This window comes from Thermobia domestica, chromosome 9, assembly GCF_964235325.1.
Source record: "Thermobia domestica chromosome 9, izTheDome1.hap1.1, whole genome shotgun sequence".
NCBI lineage: Eukaryota > Metazoa > Arthropoda > Insecta > Zygentoma > Lepismatidae > Thermobia > Thermobia domestica.
The window spans coordinates 188,254,666-188,267,774 of record NC_137462.1 but is presented as its reverse complement, the minus strand read 5'-3'; the positions used below and the strand labels follow the sequence as shown (position 1 = coordinate 188,267,774).

Here is a 13,109-nt window from a genome sequence, read left to right as displayed (position 1 = left end):
GAAAAGAGAGTAAATAAACATTGTAACGTATCATCATGCTGTGTGTGTGTGTGTGTGTGTCACTGCGTATATGTACACAGCAGAATCTACTGCCTAATAGTGTGTGACACATTATTTTTCATGGTGGTTGAGCAACATTTATTTTATTTCCTTTATGCTCAAAGAATGTTTTCAGCTCAGATATTTTAGTGGAAATACTGGCCACATATTTGAAACAATTCGTTTTTTTCTTTAAACTGATAAAATTGTGAACAAGGTACATATACTTAACAGAAACAGTATACAGTGTAAACATATCGATACTTTAACGGTAACTTCATCAGATTAAAGAATGCCTCTCGCTAGAAATTGCAGTGTTGCCAGAATAACAATTCCCGTAAAATCTAAGTTAAGGTAGCGGCTAAAAGAACGAATTCAACTGCATTTTATTACGTATCATCTTGTTTTGGTTTGCTGTTAACTACTTTTTAAATAACATTATTATTTAATTTTAATAACTGTATGTTAAAACTATTTTGTTTATTACAAACTAAATACAACTATTATTTAAAAAGTAGTTCCACAGCAAACCAAAACAACATGATACGTAATAAAATGCAGTTGAATTCGTTCTTTTAGGTGCTACCTTAACTTAGATTTTAGGGGAATTGTTATTCTGTCAACACTGTAATTTCTATAAATGGCAACACTAAATATTCTTCAGGTTCATATTTTCTGTTGTAGAATAACGTTATCTATGATTGTGGTAAGTTTCATTTCATTATCTCCTTTCAGTTATGAGAAACAAGGAAAAGAAAAGTGGTAAATTTTGTATTATTTTTAGTAAGGCAGGCTCCTAATATAACATGTTCAGCTAGTGGTTTAATAGAAATTTCGTTCTCGTATAGAATTAGGGTTAAAGTTCTGTTATTTTACAATACTCTCAGGATTTAGTATAGGTGATACAAAAAAAAATATCCAAACACGTTCAAAAATTAGATTCTACTGATTCTACTATAGATTCTGTTATTTTACAATATCTGCAGGATTTTATATAGCTCAGTCAGCAGAAAATAGCAGAACGTAGTACAAAATTAATTTATACTGTAAAAGTTCTATTATTTTTGCAATACACTTTGATTTAGTATACCTGGTTCCAAAATTAGCTCATACTGAAGATTTTTTAAAAATTTTTCCAATACCTTACGTTAGAATTTAGTATACCTGGGATAACTAAATATGTCAGAACATATGCAAAAGAAAAATACCTTCTATTTTTACTTTTTGTAATGTTTTTTCTTTTAATATATTTTCAATATCTCAGGATTTAGTATAACTGGAACAGCAAGAAATGTCAAAATATACTGTAAAAATTACCTTTATAGTGCATAAGTTTTGTTACTTTTGCAATACTTTTTTTTTTTTTTTTTTGGTTATCTTTGCAATATGTTAGGAGTTAGTCTACTTGGGATAACCAAAATTATTAAAATTGGAGAAATGAGCGTACTCTGTTATTTTTTGCAATACTTTATTTCAATATTCCAGGATTTAGTACAGCTAGAACAACCTTGTGAATATTCTGATCTTTATCTCAAGAAAGAAAGGGTGTAGTAGGATTAAATTTATCAGCAACCAGTATTAAATAGTCATGAGCTGTGATTATCATTTTATTACATCACATTCTCAAGAAATTACAAACGATGTCTTATAATGCTTTTAGTACACCGCTATGTTTTGAATATTCTATCCATGAGTTACGTATATATATATATATATAATCTTGTCCTTTGCATTTTCTGTCCTTATTTATCCTCTCATTCTTCGCCGTTTTATCCTCATAGTCAGGGTGTAAAAATGTGCAAAGCCAATTAAAAGGATGTTACAGCTATCAGTATCCTACAACGTCGCGCGGAATATTAACATAAGCGCCTCGCTTTTCGTGTTTCTCCGGCAATTTCTGTGCTTTGGCGGTAGGTTGACGGTCGGTGGTGGTGTATTCATAGTAGTGGCTGGTTTGATAAGTAGATAAGACATGCCAGAATATCATCGTTCTTCACGGAGTCGTAACTCAGCCGAAATATATTGTTCTCGTTTCGTTAATCGTTTACGAACAGACGGTGATCTTCCTTTCTTTCTTTCTTTCTCCCTCCCTCCCTCCCTCTCTCTCTCTCTTTATCCGTCTAGTCGCAACTCTTCCTTTTGTCATTTCATTTTTCTTCTTTTTTTCATAAAAGATTGGGAAAGAATTTTTTACCAAGAATATATAATAATGAATATTCTTTATTTCTTTCCCCAACTTCCTCCTGCTTCTTCAATTTTTGTTAGTCTTTCGGGACATAATGTTCTGCCATAATTTATAGGCTCTTTAGCTGTTTATATGGTTTGTTGTCTGTGTTTAGCGATAGTACAAATTGTCTATTTCGGCTTTTTAATGGGGCTATGAACTCAAATTTTACAGGTGGGTCTTCAAATTTTATTTGTTGTATGTTCATGTCTTCGTTCTCTTTCTTCCAGTGAAAACAATGTCACTTGTACGACAGAGAAAATTTGAAAATTTCGCTCACCTAGAGGGATCTTATATATTGTTCTGTGTAAAATAGATTGCTTTGCTTCAGTGGCTCGTCACTTTGGATTAAAAAAAAATAATTGTGATTTAAAAGTACATTGAGAAGAAAAACGTAGGTTACATGTGTAAATCCTGTAGGTTTTGGACTTAACGTACAGCAAACGTATAACTGAGAAAGTACGGTACATTTTATGCGTACTTTCCGTATCAGTGTTCTGCATAAACGTGCTTTCCATACGAACGAAAGAACTGTGTATAGGCAGTCAAGATCTCACTTACAAATAGACGTATGTACCTAGGTAACATATAGCTGACGTATGTAATATACGGAAGATTGTTAGATTTCAAACATCCTGCAACGGCATAATGTAACATCTAAGGGCAGTGCGTATGTAGCATATGGATAACGTATTCTCCGTACTGATTTCCGTAGTAAAAATAAGAATTCCGTATATTTGTACAGTGTACCGCTGTCCGAATAACGGATTTTTCTCAGTGTACTTTACCAAGTTTGTTCCCTACTTTTTATTATTTGTGACATTGTGTTATATGCAGAGCTTAGTTTCAAAAAGGGAACATTTCAACGCTTTCCGAACTATGCTATTATGGAATTTAAGATTTCCATCCTATGCTATGCATCAGAAGTCTTATAGAACAGCGTTGTCCATCCGTCCGATTGCTGAGAGGAATCAAAGCAAAAATAGTGTAGCACTTATATTTTCACGTTTCTAAACTAATATTAGAAGTAAAATTAAATAATACTGTTGACAGATAAAAGTATTTCTAATAAGTTAACATTACAGATGGTGTGGAGGGTTTTAAAAATTAAAATAATAATGAAACTGTATTGTTTAATTTACTGTACTATTCAAAACACTTTTTCCGTATAGATTACCTTACTTGTACGTATAATTTCATAAATCTCTTAGATTTATTTATATTTTATACAGATACAATTAAGCACATGCATTGATATTTTATATACAACGAACAAATATCGATGAAGTTGTAAAAAGCCAGTAGAGATCACGTAAATATATTCGTAATAAATTAATGGTGTTCTCTGATCGTTAATTTAATTTCAAGAACGCTGAAATGATAGACGAAAATCAAGGGAGCTGAAAGTAACAAGGAAGCTGTTAAATTTTCTCTGAAAGCTAAATATTCTTCCTTGCGGAGATTACCCAGAACAAGAATTCCTGTTCTGCCTAAAGATAAGATCAAAAATGTGCTACAAACTGTCACTATTTGTGCGTCACTGCTCCGTGAATATCCATTTTTATGCTCGTGTGTCACTGGAAAAATAACTAATTATTGAGTTGTGAAATGTCTGGAAAACTATCAATTACCCGTAAGAACTATAACATTATTAAAAGGGCTAAACTATATACAATATATATAATATGACAGATAATTACTTACACATTTCTAGATTCTTTGCGTTGTGTGTTTTCTTTCACACATTCCGGTATTTGCGTCGCCGCTGACTTAAATGTGTATAAGAGAAGTTCCTTTTGTATTCTTAACTCCTTTCCCGTTATCGTTAAAGGGAGAAAGTCCAAGGAATATAAAAGGAAAGAAAAATACTAAGTTTGTTTTTTCTGCAGTCAAAGAGTTGCCAGAAGAGAGAGAGAGAGAGAGAAAGTAAATCCGCACTCGAAAATTCGTATCGATGGTTACATAACCTCCAGGATTGCAAATCTACTTTTTCGCAAATCCATTTTTTTTTTTTTTAAGAAAAGATGGGAGATTTTTCTCGTGCGATCTCAGGGAAAGCAATAAATATCAATTATTGAGGATTCAAGCACTTGAACAGGTACAACCCAAAGGATCAGCAGAGGAGTTCTCTTTTTTTTTTCCTTCACCGTCACCTTCGTTCCTGTTAGTATTGGGAAAAGAAATGTCCCTTTCGAGATACGATTGGGAGTATTATTGATCTGGAAGGTTTTTATTTGACCCGGACGGAAAGTCGGAATAATATACATCAGTTGGTAATCGAATTCGCGGACGTCAGAGTTGGTTTGCAGTTTGCCTCCTTTTCCTGGACGATTTTTAATATATATATATATATATATATATATATATATATATATATATATATATATATATATATGTGTGTGTGTGTGTGTGTGTGTGTGTGCAAGAAAACTTTTTTTTCACCGCCACAAACCAATCTGAAGAAAGGTGAAAAGAAGGTTTGAATTTCGGTAGCTTGAACGAAAAAAAGTCGTTTTTGCGAATGGAAATTGGGAAGTTTTGTGCAATGTACGTGGGACGAACCTTCTTTTTTCCTTTTTTCTAGATAGAACTTCCTTTACGCTCCAGATTTTATTTGGAAGGATGAATTTATTCTGGAAGAAAGTTTATTCTTTGGACGAGCACCAGAGCAGAGTCTGATAGTAAAGGATCTCTCAATGGCCTCTGAAACTTCGATCAAACATTTGAATACGATTTTTTTTTATTTGTCCTGCAATGTGGGATTGTTTACCGGTGCGTCCCATCTCTAGTTACCATCGTCCTTGGAAATCAGAGTTGCTAAATCTGAGTATTTCATTTTGACATTTTTTTTAAAATTTCGCTCATGATTTTAAATAAAATGTGATCATAGTATACCTCTGCAGAAGCCATTGTTAAGGATACTAGAAAATAACGACAACAGTAAACCTCATATGCCTTCTCATGGTCCATGGGGTTATCTCTACTTGGATTCCCGATGGAGGTTCTCAGGTGCGATTGAGATTTGGATCTCACTTTAAAAAATATGTTCTATCTCATTTGGTCTCAAAACTGAAGAAGGGGATTTAACCTGTAAATCAGTCAATGCATTGACGAAATGTACCAAGAAAAGGCACCTTCTGTTGCAACAATTTGTGGTTTTCCATAGCTCTCATGATTCTATTAAGTTTTATTCCAGTTTTCTATCTCCCTATAATTGAAGTTTCCTTATCTTCTCTATGTTGGTTTTACCGAGGAATAATTGTTTACCATGCGTTGTCCTTTACGATTTACTAGATATAAAGAGTATAACAAACAAATTAAGGTTCGAAAATGAAATAGTTTTACATCCTACGGTCATGCCGGCTAGGCTGAAGGAGACGGTGATAATGTGAAATGGAGGAAATGGTGCAGTTAAGAAAGTGGGATCAGACAAGAGTACCCTGAGAAAGCCCACACACACAGTGTTTGTCCACCATAAAGTTAACTTGGCGCGAGCTGGGATAGAACGAAGGACCCCATGCACCAGAGTTACTACTGATCCACTTCAGCCTCAAAAATTAAGGTAAATGTGAACAAGTCTCATTGGCATGGTTTCAACTGAGAGTGGATTACAGAATGGAAACTCATTTCTCTGCTGAGAGATCTTACAGAATTTGAAGTTTTAGACTCTGAGATAAAGGCTTCAAGTTGTATCAAAATACTTGGTTTCTTGGAATTTCAGATGTGAAAAATTCTTCACATTTATTGATTCCTATAGAGGTGTAATTGTAATTATTTGACTGAACAATGACCATAATTATGTTTATTTTCATGATTTGATTGAGTATTTATAATTTCTCTTACCTCCTCCATTCTGCAACAGTCCTTATTGTGTGGAGTGAAATATGAGTAACCACGTTCATCTGGTATTCAGAAGATACCTCTTCAATCTTCAACCTTTTAAAACAATTTTGTCTCAAATTATTTTATTGTCTCATTTTAGAAGTGCCAACGTTACTGCTCTAATACTGACATTTGTCGACAGTAAAACACAAGTACATTCTTCAAATATCTTACGCTGAAAATCATAGATAAATTTCCATCGTCGAATGATGGTAGTAGGATTACTAAATGGGTAAAGCGTTCCACAGTGTCACGTAGTAAATTTACTTTTTTTCGAAACAGTTTTTGTTAATTTTGGTATAGTACATCTCGAAACGGATCTTTCCTAGTAACTTTCTGGAAAAGTGATAAACATATTTAAACCGCCTTTTGGGTAATCTCACAATCGGGTTGTATGAAAACGTTGAAGTTACAATTGAGTTCTCTTGTACGTACCTACACATGACACAGTACCAAATCAACCACTACGGAAACAGAAATTACTGAAAATGTAGTGCCCCAAGTTATGATTCTAAACAGTGACGACATCAGGTTTAGTTTCTTGAGCGGAGATGCATGTGAAGAGATAGACATTTTTGGAAGGAGCTTTTTTGTATACCAAAAAAGTAGTTATATATTATTTGATTGTGATCCCGTGTAGCGTAGTCGCCAATGCTCTTGCCATTGGTGCGAGTGGTCTCGGATTCGATTCCCGGTGGGGACACTCGGTTGGAAAGATATAAAATGTATTGTCAGGCCCACCGTCCTGAGTGAAATTATCTTGGGTTTTCCTTATTTATACTAGGCAAATATCGGAATACTATCTGACATAGAGGTCTCAGACCGTTCTCTTTCTTCCTATCCCGCTTATCCTGGTAGTGTGATCGCCCGAGGTTCGCCATCAAATGGCCGTGTCGGGCTCAAATGGCCATAGATATCGGAAGTCCAGAAATATAATTTCTAATCTTAACTCTATATTACTTGACCTAGATTACAAGGCAATTTGTCATGATGGAGTAGTCAGGGTCATACAGCCATTGGAGGGATGCCCGTCTGTAGCGTTGTCACTGGTTCAACACTTTTTTTTCCCGTTCCAACGTATATCTTTTGGTGGTGTTGACAGTCATATCTTGCATTGTGATTACTACGATGTTTCTCAATTATTTTACGTTGAATGGCTGCACAAATACAACTAAAGCAGAGTTTTGTTTCTCTTAAATGATCCAGGATTCCGTCTAGTACTGAAATGATTATTCTGATAATCATTTGAATAATGAATATTCGAATAATATTTTAAACAATTTTAACATGACTTGTGGCAACAAGAAGGGTTATCACGCAAAGTTCATTATTGAAATTTAAGGAAGAGGAAAAAACGAGACCTTTAAGGCACGTTACAACTTTAGAAAGGATTTATGCAAGATTAACGCTTTTAATTGAGATGGTCCATGAATGCACTAAGAAGGAGGGAGTAGTTATAGAAGATGAAAACCAATGGGAAAATTTAAATGTAGATACTGCTTTTGTAGGGGCTTATGTTTGGAAGACTTTCGGGACTGGGAAAGGGTTTGTGTGCGCCATGAATCTTCAGGAGGAATTGAGCATTCCGTATCACCTATCAAGAGGGTAGATAATTTTACTGTATCTCCATATTCCCTCAATACTGGAAAGGGACTGTAAACTTGAAACAAACTCTAAATTACCAAGTATCAGCATTTTTGTAATATGTAGCGGGTTTCTTAGTTCTAAAAATTACTGTTTCCAAAGATAAGATTCAATTTCTGGCTCACTCCGAACGTGTTCTTTTGTCTTCAGGTTTTCTCCATATAAATAGATAACCTTGATATCGTGACAGAAATTATGCAACGAACTATTTGCTATGCGAGTTAGCAATCCTGATGAAGGAAAGTTGCCTTCGATGGAAGAAGGGTTCTTATTCCGGCTGCAGAAACCGCTCTCCCTGAAGGTTTGGTTATGCTTCGCCTCGCCTCTCAATAGATGGAGATTTCAGCTGTCGCGGCCGGAATCCTAACTCAAATATTACGTCATGGGCGTCCTCCTCGTCTCTTGGTTTCATATTGAAATTGTACGTCTCTCTCTCTCTCTCTCTGAGGACATTTCGTTATTCAGCATGCACTACCACTGACTCTGATTGGCACACATCTCCTTCCACCTACTTGTGATGTAGCCTGCCTTATTGAAAATCTTCCTTCGGAAATATTTTCCAGCATGTAAAATACCGGAGAACTTACCCATTATCGACGAAAACCTACTTTACAGCTATCTGTTGTTAAAAATTGTAGATTAGTTGTCGCACGAATTATCTCCAGGTACTTTTACTGCTTTTAATGAATGCTTATTATCTGGAATACCTTATTATGTTCGATCAAGGAAGGGAGTTGGCAAAACTAAATCAGTTTGACTCATCCAAAAACGGTACATTCAAGCATGGGCGCCCGAAGATGGGGGCAGGGTGGGGCCGGACCCACCCCTGGCTCACGAAAATGTATACGTAATAGAGCAAACTACGTATATTAAATACCAGAAACACCAGACGTAATATAGCAATCATGGAGATGGGCCTCCCTCTAGAAAACCTTCTTCGGGCGCACCTGCATTCAAGCCATTTCATGAAATTTGTTATTCCTTTCCTTGGTTATCTGTGTTTTTCCTACAGTCAAAACTTAGCTAAATAGCTGTATTTTTATCCGGAAACATGCCATTTGAAAAAAGCTCTCACGGGTCTGTTAATTATAATTGTTAGTTTTATTAACCAAGCATTAATGATGACTCGCTTTCAATTATGATGTGATACAAAGGCTTAAAGAAAACTTGATTAAAAAAATCGTTAGAATACCTTAGCACTTGTTGAAATTTCCTGCACAGAGTTTAGAGCTTAGTCTGATGTATGCCTAAGTTCAACAATATTATGCACAAGTTCACAGGATACTTTGATTACAGATTCTTCAAGAGTTGTTCGGTAATAAATTTAACATTATTCAAACTGAAGCTTAGAAATCTATACATTAAAAAAAAGAAAGAAAACTAGTTGAAACTTAAGAGTAATTGTAAAAAAGAAAAAAATGCCTTCCGTTTGATTTTTATTTTGCGTACGTATAACTTAAGGAACCGAAAGTCTGGACTTCATAATATTTCACAACCGTGTATAACATGTTTACAGGGTGGCCCATAATTATGTATTTTATCAGGGCCGGATTTAGGGGGAGGTGCAAAGGTGCACATGCACCCCCCTTCGTTATAAATATACACTATCTAAAATGAGAAACTAGCAGTGAAAATAGCAACACATTCTGACACTTTCTGCCATCATGATTCCGTTTGGAGCTTAAAAGAAAGCAGAGCTTTGCAAAGTTTGAGTTGATTTTCTGAAGGTTGAAGGAAATGGATTCACCAGGCAAAACAATGTAACGTTTGTCAAGTAGGGAAGAAAACAGAATCCAGGAGGAGAGAAGAACATTTTTTTTTTCTTGCATATCACTTGCGACCCTCTTTAAAATACTCCCACCCACCCCTTTTACGTTTCAGTGTTGTCAGGGATAATGAATATTGTCACATGTCACTTTGAAGAGTTTCAGTATGATTAGTTATTTTGGTAGTTATTTGTGCACCCTCCTCCCCCCCCCTCGACAATCCTGGATCTGGCCCTGTATATGATGTTTCAAAAACGTCGGTGGAACATAATTTGAGCATAAAATTGAAGATAAACACATTACTCTCATACCCTTCCTTACAAGAATTTTAATCTCTGTTCATGGCATGGCCCACCAGTGCACCATTGAAATCGATACATGCCTGGAGACAAAGAGCAATGTTGTCACAAAACAGCTTGACAGACCCGTACTGGTATCCTGTAGAACTCTTTTGTGATAGCTTCCCGTAGTTTGGCCAAATTGCGTATGTGATGTTGATACACTTTGTCCTTTAAAACACCCCATGAGAAAAAGTCAGGTGCCTTAAAATCAGGTGATCGAGTTGGCCACTCCATACGCCCACGTCGACCGATCGGGTTCGGGAATGTTACGTTCAGCCATTCTCGCACTGGTATGGCATAGTATGGCAGTGCTTCATCTCCACCGTTATTCTTACTCTCAGCCTACACAATGTTGCCATATCGAAACTTTTTGTCTAGAATTACAAATACTACAGTCAGTCAAATATCATATACATAATTATGGGACACCCTGTAAGTCTACCACCATGTCAAGTTTGATCCAGATCGGATGAGTTCGGTTGATTTCGTACGATATATATATATATATATATATATATATATATATATATATATATATATATATATATAATATAGTGCCAGAGGCGGCTCGTGACAAATGTCACATTTTTACTGATGTGACTTCCCTCACGAGCCGCCTTTGATAGTATCCTTATTAACTTTTCAGGAGAAAACCAAATGAAGAGCAAAAATACAGCAATCAATTAATCTATTTGTAGTACTTGTGTAATTATCTTGATTCTCATTATATAATATTACAAAGACGACTTTATGAAGATGTGGAAAAAAGTATGTGTTGTGAACATTACTGTTCATTGGTTTTGGTAATAATACCCAGGTAATTGAATTATTACGTTCATATCAAAAGAATTCAATTATTTTCTTTTCTTTCTTTTTTTTTTAATAAAGCAAAAAAGAACGGAAAGGAGAAAAAGAAAAATAATATAAACAATTTATGAACAATCAGTTCTCGTGAATATAATACGTAATTTTCTGAATTCTTCTCTTGTCTTCTGTTGTGTAGATTCATGCATGAAATAAAAGGAATAGAAGATCGGAATTTAGAAAGAAAAATCATGAACAAATGAATAAATGGTATGAAGAGTATGATAATGTGCAACGGTGTAAGGTTTTGAGCACAAGCAATTTGAAATTAGTATTTTTTTTTTATATATATATATCACGTTGAATGAACATATATAGATTTAATTTCCTTCCTACTAACAACAACCCCCAAACCCAGTTTTTTGATAGGCTTTGATCTGCTTTGTAGTTTTTAACGTTAAAGAGGAGAAAGTAAATGGAGGATGAGGGTGTGGAGGGGGGAAATATGTGCATGCTGAGAGAGAGAGAAGTGTCTAGGGGGAGGGAGACCAAAGAATAATGTAGAGACCTAACCAGAGAGAACGGCATAGTTACAACACAGAGATAGAAACATTTCGCTTCGGCAACAAACCATTCGTTCTGAACGAGATTCAATAGAAATTGCATACAGCCAGACGCTTTGACGTGACCAATGCCGTCCGTCAGAACTGCTAAAGGCAAAAAGAAAAAAGTTAATAATATATATATATATATATATATATATATATATATATATATATATATATATATATATATATATATATATATATATATATATTAAAAAACCTACCGAAACACGTACGAACGAACGGCTTTTCCCTTTGTGATTTTGAGGAGAGAAATTTTGAGCGGCATGCAATCAGAATCAGAACTACTTTGTTTATGGGCAACCAGCCCATCTAGTAACTCCCTCTCTTCTTTTTTTTATACTATTCCCATATTCGTCCATCCACCCACTATCATCATCCTACTACTACATACAACTGAGCTTTTACGTTGTTGTTTTTTTTTTAACCACTACTAACCATCCCTTTCGGTTTGATTTTTATTTTTTGGTACCCTCTTCAATTCTCAAAACCCCCAGCCTAAGCCCAGAAGCTTTTTGCAGTTCTCTGTAGGTAAATGTGCGCTTGCCAGATTTGTTCATATAAGTTCAAAAAAAAAAAAAAAAAGTTTGTGGTTGAGATAAAATATGAATATATATGTATGTATATATGTACGCGGAGAAAAGCTTTTGGAATTGGCCAAATATCTAGCTTCAATCTGTCTTTTTTTTTTTTTTTTTTATCTCTCTCTGGTACGTTCATATGTATTCCCTTTTTGCTGGAATACTTTCTGGGAGTCGTGCGGGGAAGATTATCTATTAGTTTACACTGTTCTCAATTCTCAGTTTCGTCGGAAATTCGCTCAACTTTCACTGTTGCTCGTTTGATGGTCTGCTTCTTTTCATACAGGAATCACATTGAGTGAGGGTGTGTGTGCTTGTTTGAGTACGAAAGAGAATAAAGGGGCAAGAGGGAATGAGGAATAGAGAAACTGAATAATGGCAGTTCACTCCCTTGATCTTTCATTCCGATTAGAGGCTTTCTGCACTTGTATGTATCAAAGTATACATGACACAGATCAGAAGTAAATAAAAGATTAATGCTATATTTAACAATTTTATTTACAATTTAGGTTAATATTTAATAAAATACATAGAACAGGACTAAATAATTCGTTCAAGAAAAAAAGCACATGAAAGGAAATAAGACTAATAGTAATTTGTGTTATTTACTCATACAGAAAATTTCTCTTTTTCATTACTTTGCATTACAAAGTTTGGGAATTTACACTTTGTCCTTTAAAACATCCCACAAGAATATGTCAGGTGATTTACAAATCGGGACATCGAGCTGGCCACTCCACAGAACCACCTCGACCGATCGAGCGATTCGGGAATGTTTCGTTTAGCCCCACAATCGTGTCTGGCATACACGAACGGTTCTAAGTCCAGTGTTCGTTATCCTTACTCTCACACAATTGTCAATTGTCAATTGTCAATTGTCAATAGCCCCACTCTCAATTGTCATATCGAAACTTTTTGCCCAGAAATACAAATACTACAGTCAGTCAAACATAATATACATAATTATGGATCACCCTCCTGTAGTTTAGAGTAAGCATAAGCTATTTTTTTAAACTTTCTGAGTAGGTTGACCCTTCTAGGGTTTCGTATGTTACGTAGTTAGTATGACCCACTATGAAAATTGATTAAATCAGGTACGAATACATTCGAATTCAGTGCAGCATCGTGTTGTTCACTTTCCAGCAGCAGATTTTAGACAGTACGTTGTAGTACATCACCAAGCACAACTACTTCCTGTTAAC

General features: G+C 35.1%; 1 protein-coding gene across 2 annotated transcripts in view; it reads left to right on the top strand.

Annotated features, from left to right (window-relative positions):
• Positions 1-13,109, top strand: part of sns (nephrin adhesion molecule sticks and stones) — a 954,753-nt gene that overhangs the window by 472,603 nt on the left and 469,041 nt on the right. The window lies entirely within an intron of this gene.